The sequence below is a fragment of the Sciurus carolinensis genome, chromosome X, assembly GCF_902686445.1.
Source record: "Sciurus carolinensis chromosome X, mSciCar1.2, whole genome shotgun sequence".
Taxonomy (NCBI): domain Eukaryota; kingdom Metazoa; phylum Chordata; class Mammalia; order Rodentia; family Sciuridae; genus Sciurus; species Sciurus carolinensis.
This window is the reverse complement of record NC_062232.1, coordinates 71,908,277-71,921,542: the sequence shown is the minus strand read 5'-3', so window position 1 is coordinate 71,921,542 and position 13,266 is coordinate 71,908,277.

Here is a 13,266-nt window from a genome sequence, read left to right as displayed (position 1 = left end):
TCAAGCTTTCAGGTTTTAATCAGATTGAATAGCACATAGCTTAGCTCTGAAGTGATTGTAATAAATAGGTTTGATTGTAATATTCACAAAGTAGTGCTGATATGGGGAAGAGCAAAGGGCACACATTAAGTGAAAATATCAATACATGGACATTCTCCCATCTTTCTCTAAGAGAAAGGATCTTGCATAAAAGAAGAAGTGGTAATTACACAAATAGATGAGTAGACATACAAGAAGGATGAAAAATAAGGGAACAAACCACCCTAAATAGCCCACAACAATTCAACAACACTGATGGTTTAGATATGAAGTGACCTCAAAAATATTATGTGTAAGACAATGCATGAATCTTAAGAGGTGAAATAATAAGTCTAAGAGGTAAAACCTAATTAATGACTTGATTAACTGATTTAGATAGGGGATCACTGTAGTAGGTAGGGTGTGGATGGAGGAAGTAGGTCACTGAAGATATGATTTGGGGGTATATATTTTGTTCCTGGTAATCAAAATTCACTATTTCCAGGTGGTCATATCCTGAGCTGATTTCCTCCACCATAACATTCTGATTTGACATTCTGCCTCATCTTGGGGCCAGAGCTTTGGAGTTGGTCATCTGAACTGTAAGCACCAAATAAACTTCTTTCTCCTCTAATTATTATTGTCAGGTCTTTTTGTTACAGCAATGAAAAATCTGACTGAAACAAAAATTGGTACTGTGAATGGGGTTATTGTGATTAAACTGAACATGAGGTTCACAAGCTTTTGGAGTTTTTTCTGCGTTTAAGGGAGAAATTTTGAAAAGATTAGATATGCAAGCATCACAAACTTTAAATAGCTGTAAGTAGAGCTTAATGTGTGATTCTGGTGGAAATTCAAAAGACCAGAATGCTAACTGGACTGTGGAAAGTAAAGATTGTACTCTGGGGCTTCAGAGGAGAAGTAGGACTCTATTGGAAATAGGACTAGAAGTCATTCATGTTACATTATGACAAAGAAATTGTTTACATTATGCCTATGTCCTGAGACTTTCTGTGAGACTGAATGTAAAGGTGAATGATTAGTTAATATGGTGGAGGAAATTTCAAAGAGGCACAGAATTCAGGCAGTGACATGAATATTGCTGATTACTTTTATCCAAGTTTACTGTGTGAAAAGATGTGAGAAAAAAGCTGAAGCTGCTGTGGAAACACTTGAGATTAAGAGATGCCAGTAATATGGGATGTCTGATGAAAAAAGTTGCAGGAATCAAGCAGAAACCATTCAAGAGAGAGACTTTGTGAACTGCAACCAGCAAAGTCATAGGGGCAGAGCTATGTCCGGGTCTTAAGTCCCCTTGCTCTTTTTGATCAGCGACAAGGGAAGGGGACACTCCCCAACAAGGTCAGACCGGGATAGGTAAGGCTGACTGACCCCCCGCTCCCAGCCCTCCCGGTGGAGGACAATCAGACGCATCAGGGAGACCAGTCACAGCAGGAACTCGTTTATTGAGGAAGTCACAGCTTTTATGCAGGGTGGAGGCTAGGCAGGACCCAATCAGTTTAAAGGTCAGCAAGGCATGGGGTTCACGCAGGCGAGAGTCCCATTGGACTATATGGCAAGCACGAGCTGATCACGTTCGCGGAACTGTTGTTAACCAATCCCTGACGGTGGTCGGGTTTATCATCATTAACTATTGAAACCACCTTTGAGGCCTTGATCCTGCTCACTCACCAGGAAGTAAGGAGTCAGTCTGAGTTAGTTAAAGTGTCAGTAGTCCCAACACATCCCCCTTTTTTGTTTTATATTAAGGGTGTGTCTGTCTTAGGTTGCCCCTGGGAGGGTCTTACCCATCAGGGAACATCACCTTAGCAGTTTGTGGGTCCGCCTTACTCGAAGGTGTGCCTGTCTTACGTTGTCCACGGCAGAGTAACATCCTTACCCATCATTGGACAATGAGGCTCTAGCCCTCATTTCCTGTCTTAGGTCAGTATGAGCTCCCCATGAATCTTACCCGTCTTTGACTACCACCTTAGCACTTCAGGCGGGCCCCTCAGGAGGAGCAAGACTTAAGGGAGAGACACTTAGACCCCAGTGTCCTGATACGAGTGATCCATGATCCTATAGGGCTCCCAATCATCAATATGAAGGGCAGTATAATGCTGTCGGACCACCATGAGCTGCACAGACTTAGCCTGGCTTTTCAGTAAATGGATAAGCTTATTGATTATGCAAGGCCCAAAGGTGAACACAAGGATAATGGTGATTAGCGGTCCCCTAAGCGGGAGGCAGTAGGGGAGCCACCCGTGTAACCCAGACTAGAGGAAATTAGAGTGGAGCTGGCTCCTACGACGTTCCAGATCTTCTTGTAGGTTTTTGATTTTATCTTGTACAATGCTAGAGCGGTTGGCGTAGAAACAGCACTTCTCACCAAGGAACAGGCAAAGCCTTCCTTCCTTTGCCATTAGCAGATCCAAACCACAACGATTTTGCAGGACAACAGTGGCCAAGGAATCAAGTTGAGCCTGTAGATCTAAGATGGTAGAACTGCAAAGTGCAATGTTAGGAGCTCTGTGTAGCTCTCAAGGAAGTCCACTGTCCAAAGTTATGAGATCAGAGACCCTAATCTTAATCACTGTTGTCCCATTTTGGTACTGCGCATTACACTCTTTTTAAATGTCATTTTAAGCAGTTTACATATATTGACTCCTGAGTCTATATGAACATTAGTTAACACAATTTAACATTATATCTAAAACATGAATTAAAGAAAGGCTGAGAGAGCTTTTAACTTTCCTTTTGTGTGGCAAAATGTTTTTATGTTTCACAATATTAACCTTTAAACAAATTAGGCTCTAACCTTTAGAAATATATTTACACTTAAAATTTTCTCAGTGTAATAAGTAACAAATTTTACATATATCCTATCCTATAATAGAACATTAAATGATAGAAATAAATCCCCAATAAAATTTACTCTATATAAGTTTAAAATTACCATTACAGACAAGTTTAATCTGGAGAATAGCAGCTTGATAAATTCCCTGCTTTAAAAACTTGTATACCTGGAAAATATGAACACATTTAATATACAAAGAGTAGTACAATACTCTAACAGTTGTTTAACCATAATTGTATACTCCAATGTTTCTGAATTTAGATAAATTACTCTATTTTAACAAGATTAAATATTTTGTTATTTATAGTACTCTAATTGAAACAGTTGAAACTTTTGCTACCCTTCGTATATAGAATTGTATCTGTTAGGACATAACTCTTAGTAACCTTGTTTTTAGTTTAGTGATGACACAAAACAATTTTCTCTACAAACACATTTGAGTAATCCCATGCATGTCAATTCTAATTCACTTATTTTCTTAAAAAAAAAAAACAAGATATTAGACAAGTGTCCTGAACAGTATTTTCCAGCTTTTTCTTGTTGGAGGAAAGTCCTAGAAAAATTGATGTTAGACATTTTATAAACATCAACATTATATTAGTTTGACCACCTAGAGACTTGCAAGTTATTTTCAAGACATTTTACTTCTATTAGTTTACCCAATTTAAATTGAACCTCTTTAAATCACGTGAATTAAAAATATTTGGATCCATTTTTAAATTTTAATTTTAGGAGCGCTCAGTTTTGATACAGACAAAACATGACACCAGACAGCACGACATACACATAACACAAAATCAAAGGCCTTGAAACTTCATAGGTGAATCTCCATTGCAATGTAACAGATGTTCAAAAACTAGTTGAATAAAAAAAATAGAACTGATCAAAAAAGTCATGAGCTCAAAAAAAAAAATGTAGAATTCAAAAAAAACAAGAGTCCTGGAAAAATGATACGGCCGTTAATTACTTTAGTAAAGCACCATAAAATTTACTTTTGCTGGAGTTCAGGTAAGACTTTTTGCTCTTTTTTTTTTTTTTCTTGGGTTTGAGACCTGTCTCCTACTGAGTCTTCAGGCTTTCTCTATTTACATTTCAATGTAAGCCTTGACTGAGATCTGGATCTGAAAGGGGCTAAAATGTTCCAGCAGAAACTTGATGCCTAGGGCATTTTAACCCTTATTCCTGGTTAGTAATCAATTCAGGTTTGGACACAGAAAATTTGAAACAATTATCTCCCAATACTTGTGGGGACTGGGGCTACTATATCATACTCCTTACTAGGACATGCCACTGATGGTTGCTCCCTCCACACTGGTGTATGTAGGACCTCATGGCAGGAGGACTAGGTGGGCTGGGCTGGGGAATGGAAGCAGAAACAGCTGAGTCGAAGTTGGAGGAGGAGGAGGGATTTTAGAATACTTTCGGTAAACATACCTCAAGAGGGTGTGCTCTTGGGTGAATTATATTGTTCTGGTTGATGGTATTTGAGGTTCCTGGCGGGCACCCAGATAGGGTTTGGTTCTCCAATTGGGAATACACATCCAAAACCTCTGCCACCACTTATTAGTGGATCAGGACCACGGCAGCATCCAGTTAAAGGATCTTTCCATTCAACTTCAACTTTCAGGTAAGGCACCTGATTGGCCTAGTGTCGTTGGAAGGCAGTTAAAGGCTGATTTTTTTGAGAAATTTAAAATATTTAATGTAAGCATTGCTGTTCTTAATTGATCATGGGGGTTATTTTCCCCTTTTTGTTTTATTACTTGATTTTTTAAAGTTTTATTATGTCTTTCAATTATGGCTTGTCCTTTTGGATTATATGGGATTCCTGTAGTGTGTTTAATATGCCAATTGTTGAAAAATTCTTGTAATGATTTACTTATAAAACAGGGTCCATTATCCATTTTGATTTGTTGAGGCAAGCCTAAAATGGCAAAACATTGTAAGAAATGGCTTTCAGCGTGCTTGGCCTTTTCACCAGAGTGAGCAATGACCCAGCAGGCTTGGGAGTAAGTATCAATAGACATGAATATATATTTTAATTTTCCAAATGGTGTATAATGAGTTACATCAGTTTGCCAGATAATGTTAGGTTTTAGACCTCTGGGGTTTACCCCAGGGGATTGGAGAGGTGGAACCTGTAAGAAAGGTAGGCAAGATTTTCAGGTTCTTACAATCTTTTTAAGTCCTTTGCGGAGACCAAAGGAAACTTATGATGTAACCCTCTCCAATTTAAATGAGTCAGGACATGAAGGCCTTGGGCTAGTTGTAAGTCCTGTTGAGGTTGGGCCGTAGCTATTGAAGTCCCTGATGCGGCTAACTGGTCGGCCACAGCATTGCCTTGTGCAAGGGAGCCGGGTAGATTTTGATGTCCTCTTAGATGCTGTAAGAATATGGGTTCAACATGCTCCTTTAACAAGGACCGTACCTGGATCATCAAGGGAGTAATAGGATTTTTATCTAACTTGATATATAAAGAGACCAATGTAGGTAGCAGGTTTACCACATATAGGCTGTCTGAGAAAAGATTCATGGGTTCTTGTACTTGAGTTAGGGCCATAGCAATTGCATATAACTCCTTAAATTGTGCTGATCCAATAACTGGTTCAAAATGGGTAATTACTTCCTGTTTCTCTAATCTGGGAGAGGGGGGGTAAATTACAACAGCAGATCCCTCTTTTCCTCCATCTGTGAATACATTTACAGCTTTAGGGAAGGGTTTAGTGGAAAAAAGTATAGGGGGTGCCCATTTTAGTTTTGAAAATGAGGACACCCATTTGGTTGACCCATAATGGCAATCAATCTTCCCTAAGAAACCCTCCAATGCACAGGATACTCTATTGTTATTCCTTTGAACCCATTCAAAATCTGACAGGCGATAGGGCACTGTCAAAACATTAGGCTTTTTTTCCATAGTTGCCTAAGGGCAGTATCTCTGCCTTTAATTATAAGGTCAGCCAATTGGTCTAGGTGAGCGTAGACCCTAGAAGCCGCCCCTATGACTACGTATATCCATTGTAGGGGCTCTCCCCGATGAGTTATGGCTGCAGTGGACAGCTGAGAACCGGGGAGAATCCAGAGGCTAAGGCAGTCTTCAGGCCGGTATTGAGCCAACCGGGTAGAGTTAAGGGCTGCTTGTATATTTTGGAGTATATGTTGATGGTCTTGAGTTAGGGTAATAATGTTTGTTGGATCTTTGTCCCATAGCAGGTCAAAGAGAGGGAGGATGTCCTCTGTAGAGATAGGAAGCCATGGTCTCAACCAATTAAGTTCCTCTAATAATTTTTGTAAATCAACCAAGGAATAGGAGGATTGGAGGAGTAATTGAGGTTTAAGGGGACAAACAGAATCCAATTTAAGCTCAGTTCCCAGTATCTTGAAGGGAGGGACAGTTTGGACCTTATCATTAGATATATGTAGTCCTCCTTTCTCCAGAAGGCCTTGGAGTTCTTTGTATGCTGAGCTTAGTTGTAGGGCATTAGTGGCTCCTATAATAATGTCATCCATGTAAATATACAAAGTAATTTGTGGCCTTTTTCATAGGGGTTGAAGGAGCTCAGAAACAAAATGTTGACAAAATGCAGGACTGTTTGCCATGCCTTGGGGTAGAACCACCCATTCATAATGTTCATCTGGTCCTTGGTAATTGGTAGAGGGCACTGAGAAAGCAAACTTCTCACAATCGTCTGGGTGGAGTGGTATTGAGAGGAAACAATCTTTGATATCAATAACAAGAAGTAAGAGATCTCTTGGGATAGAGGGGATCCAGGGAAGACCCCTTAAAGGGGTTCCCACTGGAACCATGCAACTATTAATTTTCCTGAGATCCTGAAGCATCCTCCATTTTCCTGATGTTTTTTGGATGACAAAAACTGGACTATTCCAGGGGCTTAGAGATGGTCTGATATGACCTAAGGTTAGTTGTTCTTGTACAATATTTCTTAAATGTTGGAGCTTATTTTGGGGTAATGGCCACTGTTCCACCCATATTGGGGCATCTGGGAGTCATTGAATGACTGGCGTTATTGGAAGAGTGGCCCTTAGGATTGGGGGTGAGGCTTTACCTGTGTAGCTGGGACCTTCTGCCTAGATGCCTCAAAAAGAGGGTCTCCTCTGTAATTGCTAAAAGGGCCAGATAGATTAAATTGTTGTTCATATTCCTCTTGCTCAAGGAGGTCATCATACACTGCCTTGTGATCAGTTGTTATATAGACCTCTGCTTCCCCTAAGGTATCCTGTCCTAGTAAATTTGCAGTAAGACCTGAGGCCACGAGAGGGCGCACATCTCCCTGGGCACCGTCCACATCCCACCATTTGAGCCAATCTTTGGTCTCTTCTCCTACCCCAAGCAACTGGGGGCCAGGAATCAACCTCCATTGAGGTGGAACTTCCTCCTTTCTTAACACAGTCCTATCTGCTCCAGTGTCGATGAGACAGCGGAATTTCTTTCCTGCTATAAAAATGTCCAATTTTGGCCTGACTCCGGGGACAATGGGAACAGTCCAATGTGCCTTAGGGGGGCTATTGGGGGAGAAACCTCCTTTGTGTGACAAGGCTGGAGGGTGACCCCTGATTAGTTTAAAGGTTTCCCCTCAATGTCAAATTTAGATTTGCAATCCTTCTGCCAATGGAATCCCTTTCTGCATCTTGGGCAAGGTGTTTTGGGGGTGGTCAGCCTTTGAGCTGAACTGGTCGGACTTTGAGCTGAACCCCTAGAGCGTCCGCACAGAACCTCAGAACTCACCCGACCAGTGGGGCAATCCCTCTTGAAGTGGCCTGGTTGCCCGCAGCCATAACATACTCCTTTGCCCTTAGCTGCGACTGGTGACAAGGCTGCCATGATAGACTCAGCAAGTGAGGCAGTTTGGGCCTGTAGGGCTGCAACCAAGGATTGAGACTGATGCACTTGCATGCCAATATCTTTGGTAGCCACTATCCACCTTCCCGTGGAGCGATCTTTCATCCCTGCACAGGCCAATTTGTGATCGGTAGTCATTCCTTCCCAAACTAACATTTTAACAAATTGATCTCTTAGGGGCCCCGGAGGAAATTTTCTCTGAAGGCTTCTTTCTACCCTTTCAATGAAGGTTGCTAGGTCCTCAGTTGCCTTCTGGGTAATTCCTGCGATGGGGGGTTCTGAGGGACCCTCCTCTAGCTTTTTCCATGCTGCCAACCCTAGGGTTCTTACTTGTTCTTGATATGGGGCCGGAATGGCAACCTGTAAGAGGCCAGTAGAGAATTGGTCACTGGATCCCGAGAGCATCCCATAAGTAACTGGGATGGGAGGGTTAGCGGCCTGGTTCCGTTCAGCCGGAGCATGACATTCTTCATTAAAAAAGGCACACCACTTTAGATATAAAGGACCAGGAAGGACAGCTTTAGTTAGGTTCTTCCAATCCTGAGTGGTGCACCGCTGGTGGGCGAGGCCCTGGAGGATGGTTTCAGCCCAAGGGTAATTGGGCCCATCCTCTGAAACAGCTTTCTTTAGTTCCTTTAAATCTTGTGCCTCCCATGGGTACCATATAGCAGGCCGGTTACCCCCTGGGTTAGCATTTACCGGGAAGGCCATATAGGGAGGGGGGAGGGTAGAGTCAGTGCGTTCTCCCCCAGTATCATAAAATGGCCGCTGGGAAGATTTCCCGCCATCCGGACAAGATGGTGGCAATGAGCCTCCCCGGGGAGGAAGTGGGCCCTCCCTATGTGTAGAGGCTGGCTGCCCTCATGGTTCCTCAACCTCGGGAGGAGCAGATGGAGATGGATTGGGCTCCTCATTAAAGGTCTCCCAACGTTGTTTACTATGTGGCAAGTTTCTGGAAGGAGATGCAACAGGAGGAGCTGGCTGGGAGCCCCCTTTGGGAGGTCCTGGAGAGAAGCAGGCCTTAAGGGTGGATAATGTAGGGTAGACTCCCAATGGGGGACCCTCCCCTAAACCAATTTCCCTCTTCCTAACAAGTTGTTCTACACGATCCCATGTGGACCAGTCAAAAAGATTAGCAGCAGGAAGCCAAGGAGCCACCCGAGTAAAGGTGTCCCAGGCTTTTTCTGCCTGTGTATCAGACAACTCAAGGCCCCTACTCTTCAGCATGAGTCTAAGAGCTGAGAGCGCAGGGTCACCAAGTGTGGTGTGTTTGCCCCATCTTTTCAGGGATGCCTTACCTCGGAACTCACTTGGCCTGATCTGCCGGTACTTTCGGTTTCAAAACTGCCTCTTCACTTTGGCTGCGGTTCAGCCTTGAGAGGCCCGACGTTGGGCACCAGATGTTGGGGTCTTAAGCCCCCCTGCTCTTCTCGACCAGTGACAAGGGAAGGGGACACTCCCCAACAAGGTCAGACCGGGAAAGGTAGGGCTGACTGACCACCCGCACCCAGCCCTCCAGCCGGAGGACAAACAGACGTGTCAGGGAGACCCGTCACAGCAGGAACTCGTTTATTGAGGACGTCATACAGCTTTTATGTAGGGTGGGGGCTAGGCAGGACCCAATCAGTTTAAAGGTCAGCAAGGCAGGGGGGGTTCATGCAGGCAAGAGTCCCATTGGACTATATGGCAAGCACAAGCTGATCACGTTCACGGAACTGTTGTTAACCAATCCCTGACGGTGGTCCGGTTTATCGTCATTAACTATTGAAACCGCCTTTGTGGCCTTGATCCTGCTCACTCACCAGGAAGTAAGGAGTCAGTCTGAGTTAGTTAAAGTGTCATTCGTCCCAACAGAGCTATATAAGCATTTTGGGAAAAAAAAAAAAGCATCATGTTGCCATGTTCCCCAAGATGCCAGACAAAAAGCTATAGAACTTTTTTTCTTAGTTGGATTTCAGTCTTTCTTTGGTCCCATCCCTCTTTTCAATGCTCTTATGTCTAGCTTTAGGAAGAGAAATATTTTATGTATATATTGATTTTTATAGACACTCACACAAGAGATTGCCTTGAGTCTCAGGTGATGTCAGACTTGAACATTTTGGCAGTGTTGAACAGTAAGGTTTTGGGGACTCTTGCAAATGGATTAAATATATTTTGCTTTTGAGATAGGCGTGAAATTCTAGGGACAATGGCAGAACATTATTGTTTAAATGTGAGGTATCTGACAAAAAACCACATATGAGACAATGCATGAACATTCAGGGTGAAATAATTAGATTATGAAAGATGTAACAACCACCAGAAGTGGTAACTGGGGGCATGATTTTTGCATATGTATTTTGTCTCTAGTGAGCACGTTGAAGATAGATATTTAGGTCTTGACATAAAAATATATCATCTTGAAAATAAGCAATTGATATGCAAAAATTTGTAGCTAAAATGTTCAAGGAGCTAAAGAAGATGTAAAAGGTGAAATTAGAGAGAAAACACAGAAAGTGAAAGATCATCTTAATAAAGAGAATTCTGAAAAGGAAAGAGAAATTCTAGAAATGAAGTACTCAATAAACTAAATTAAAAATTGGAAAGCATCACCAATAGACTAGACCACTTGAAGACAGATTTATAGACCTTGAAGACAAATAGATAATCTTGAAATTAAATTGGCAATAAAGAAAAGATGGTAGGACCACAATATTCAAGAAATCTGGCATAACCTCAAATAACCAAATTTAAGAATCATTGGGTTATAAGAAGACTTCAAAACAAAAACTAAAGGAACACACAATATTTTCAGTGGAATAATAGAAAATTGCCCAAAACTTAGTAACAAGATGAAAATCCAAATACAAAAAGCATATATATCTCCAAATAGGCAATATCAAAAAGATCCTCTCTAAGGCAAATTATAGTGCAAATGTATATCGTACCGAATAGGAATGGAATTTTAAAAACTTTAAGAGAAAAAGAATAGGTCACGATTTGTGGTAAACACATTCACATTTCAACAGATTTCTCAGCGCATACCTTCAAAGCAAGCAGGATTTAGAATAATGTATACCAAGTTCTGAAAGAAAATTGGTGCCAAGATTACAATACCAAGCAATATCATCCTTCAAAATTGATGTAAAATAAAAACCATCCATGTGAAACAGAAACTAAAAGGATCCATAACCACTAAGCCTGCACTACAAAACATATTCAATAAAATATTTCTGCAGAAGAAATAATGAAAACCAGCATAATGATGAGCTTCACTAGAATAGTCAATTAAAGGAGAATCAAGTCTAAATTAAACAGTAGAAAGAAAATAGCAGGACATAAAAATTCCTCCTGTATAATGGCATTGCATATAAACAGTGTAACCTCTTCAATTAAAAAGAAATAATTTGGAGGATTGGATTAAAAGTAAGATATAACAATGTATTGTTTATAAGACACTCATACAGACTAAGACATTCATAGACTAAAGGTGAAAGGATGGGAAAAAATATTCCATGCAAATGGAAAACAAAGATAAGCAGGGAGAGCAACTCTCATAAAAGACAGACTTCAAGACAAAATTAATCAGAAGAGAAAAAGAAGGTTGCTTCATATTTGTTAAGGGAATCATACAGCAATAAGATATAATGCTTGTAACCATTTACAGGCTGAAATATGGTGCTTCTATGTACATTAAAAAAAACTCAAGATAAAGAATCAAATAGGACACTATACAATAATACTGTGTTACTTCAATACACCTCTCTCGCAATTATACATCACTGAGACAAACTAAGTAAAGATTCTTCAGAATTAAAACAAATGCTATTAATCAAATGGCCCTAACAGATATCTATAGAATATATCATGAATTTGTTTTCTCATGAGCAGCACATGAGACTTTCTCTAATCTGTCACATTTACAGGGAAACCAGACCACAGCTCAGCTGATTTTTCAACCCACACCCTCAAACCTTGGAAGTCTTAAAATAATATATACAAAGCTATGAAAGAAAATTGATGTCATACAAGAATATCATGTCCTGAAAAATTAAGCTTCAGTTTTGACAATAAAATAAAAACCTTTCAAGATAAACAAAAGTTAAGAGTTCACAACTAGAAAGACTGTTCTAAAAACCATACTCAATAAAATATTTCATGAAGGAGAGATGAAAACTATAACTGAAAGTAAACAAAGGGAGGAACTACAGTGGAAGAATAGTCAATCACAGGAGAAACTAATTCAAATTAAAAACCTGGAATTAATCAAAATGACAGGTTATAAAAATCATATCTCACTAATAACATTGAATGTAAATGGTCTAAACCCATCAGTCAAAAGTCAAAGAATGAAAGACTAAATTAAAAAACAAGACCCCACAATATGCTGTCTCCAAGACACTCACCTCATAGGCACAGACTAAACATAAAAGGATGAGAAAAAACATCATTCACATGGATCTTGAAATTAGGCAGGGATTTCTATTCTCATATCAGATAAAATGGACTTCAAGTCAAACAAATAGAATATCTACAATAGAGTATCTACATTCATCAAACAAACCCTTCCAAATTTCAACAACAAAATAGATCACAACACAATAATCCTGGATAACATCTACATGCCTATCTCATCACTGGATAGACCCTACAAGCAAAAACTAAATAAAGAAGCTAGAGAACTAAAAAATACAATTAATGATTTAGACTTAACAGGTGGATATAGGATATATCCTCTGTCAATGACTGAATAAAATTTCTTCTCAGCAGCACACAGATCCTTCTCTAAATAGACTAAATTATAGGCCACCAAGCAACATTTAGCAAATAAAAAAATAGAACTAATACCGTGCATTTTATCAGATAATAATAGAATGAATTTAGAAATCAATAATAAAATTAAAAAATAGATGCTACTCTAACAACTAGAGAATAAATGTGCAATTAAATGAACAATGGATAGCAGAAGAAGTCAGGGATGAAATAAAAAATACTTAGAAGTAAATGAGAATAGTGACACAACATATGAAAATCTCTGGGACACTATGAAGGCAGTTCTAAGAAGAAAGTTCATTGCATTGAGCTAATAATACCTTAAAAGAATAGAAAGCCACTAAATAAACAACCTAATTTTACATCTCAAAACCCTAGAAAAAGAAGAACAAATCAAAATAAAAGCAGTAGAAGACAGGAAATAATTAAAAACAAACCTGAAATTAATGAAATTAAAACAAAACAAAATTCAAAAACTCAACAAATGTTGGTTCTTTAAAAAATTAAGTAATATTGATAAACAATTAGCCAAGTTAATGAAGCAAAAGGAAGAGAAGACTCGAATTACTAAAATTCTTGATGAAAAAGGAAATATTACCATGAACACTACCAAAATATAGATGATAATCAGAAATTTCTTTGAAAATCTATACTTCAATAAAATGGAAAATATTAAAGACATTGACAAATTTCTAGAGACATATGACCTACACAAATTTAATCAGCATGAAATAGAATATTTAAACAGATCAATTTCAAGCAATGAAATTGAAGACACCAT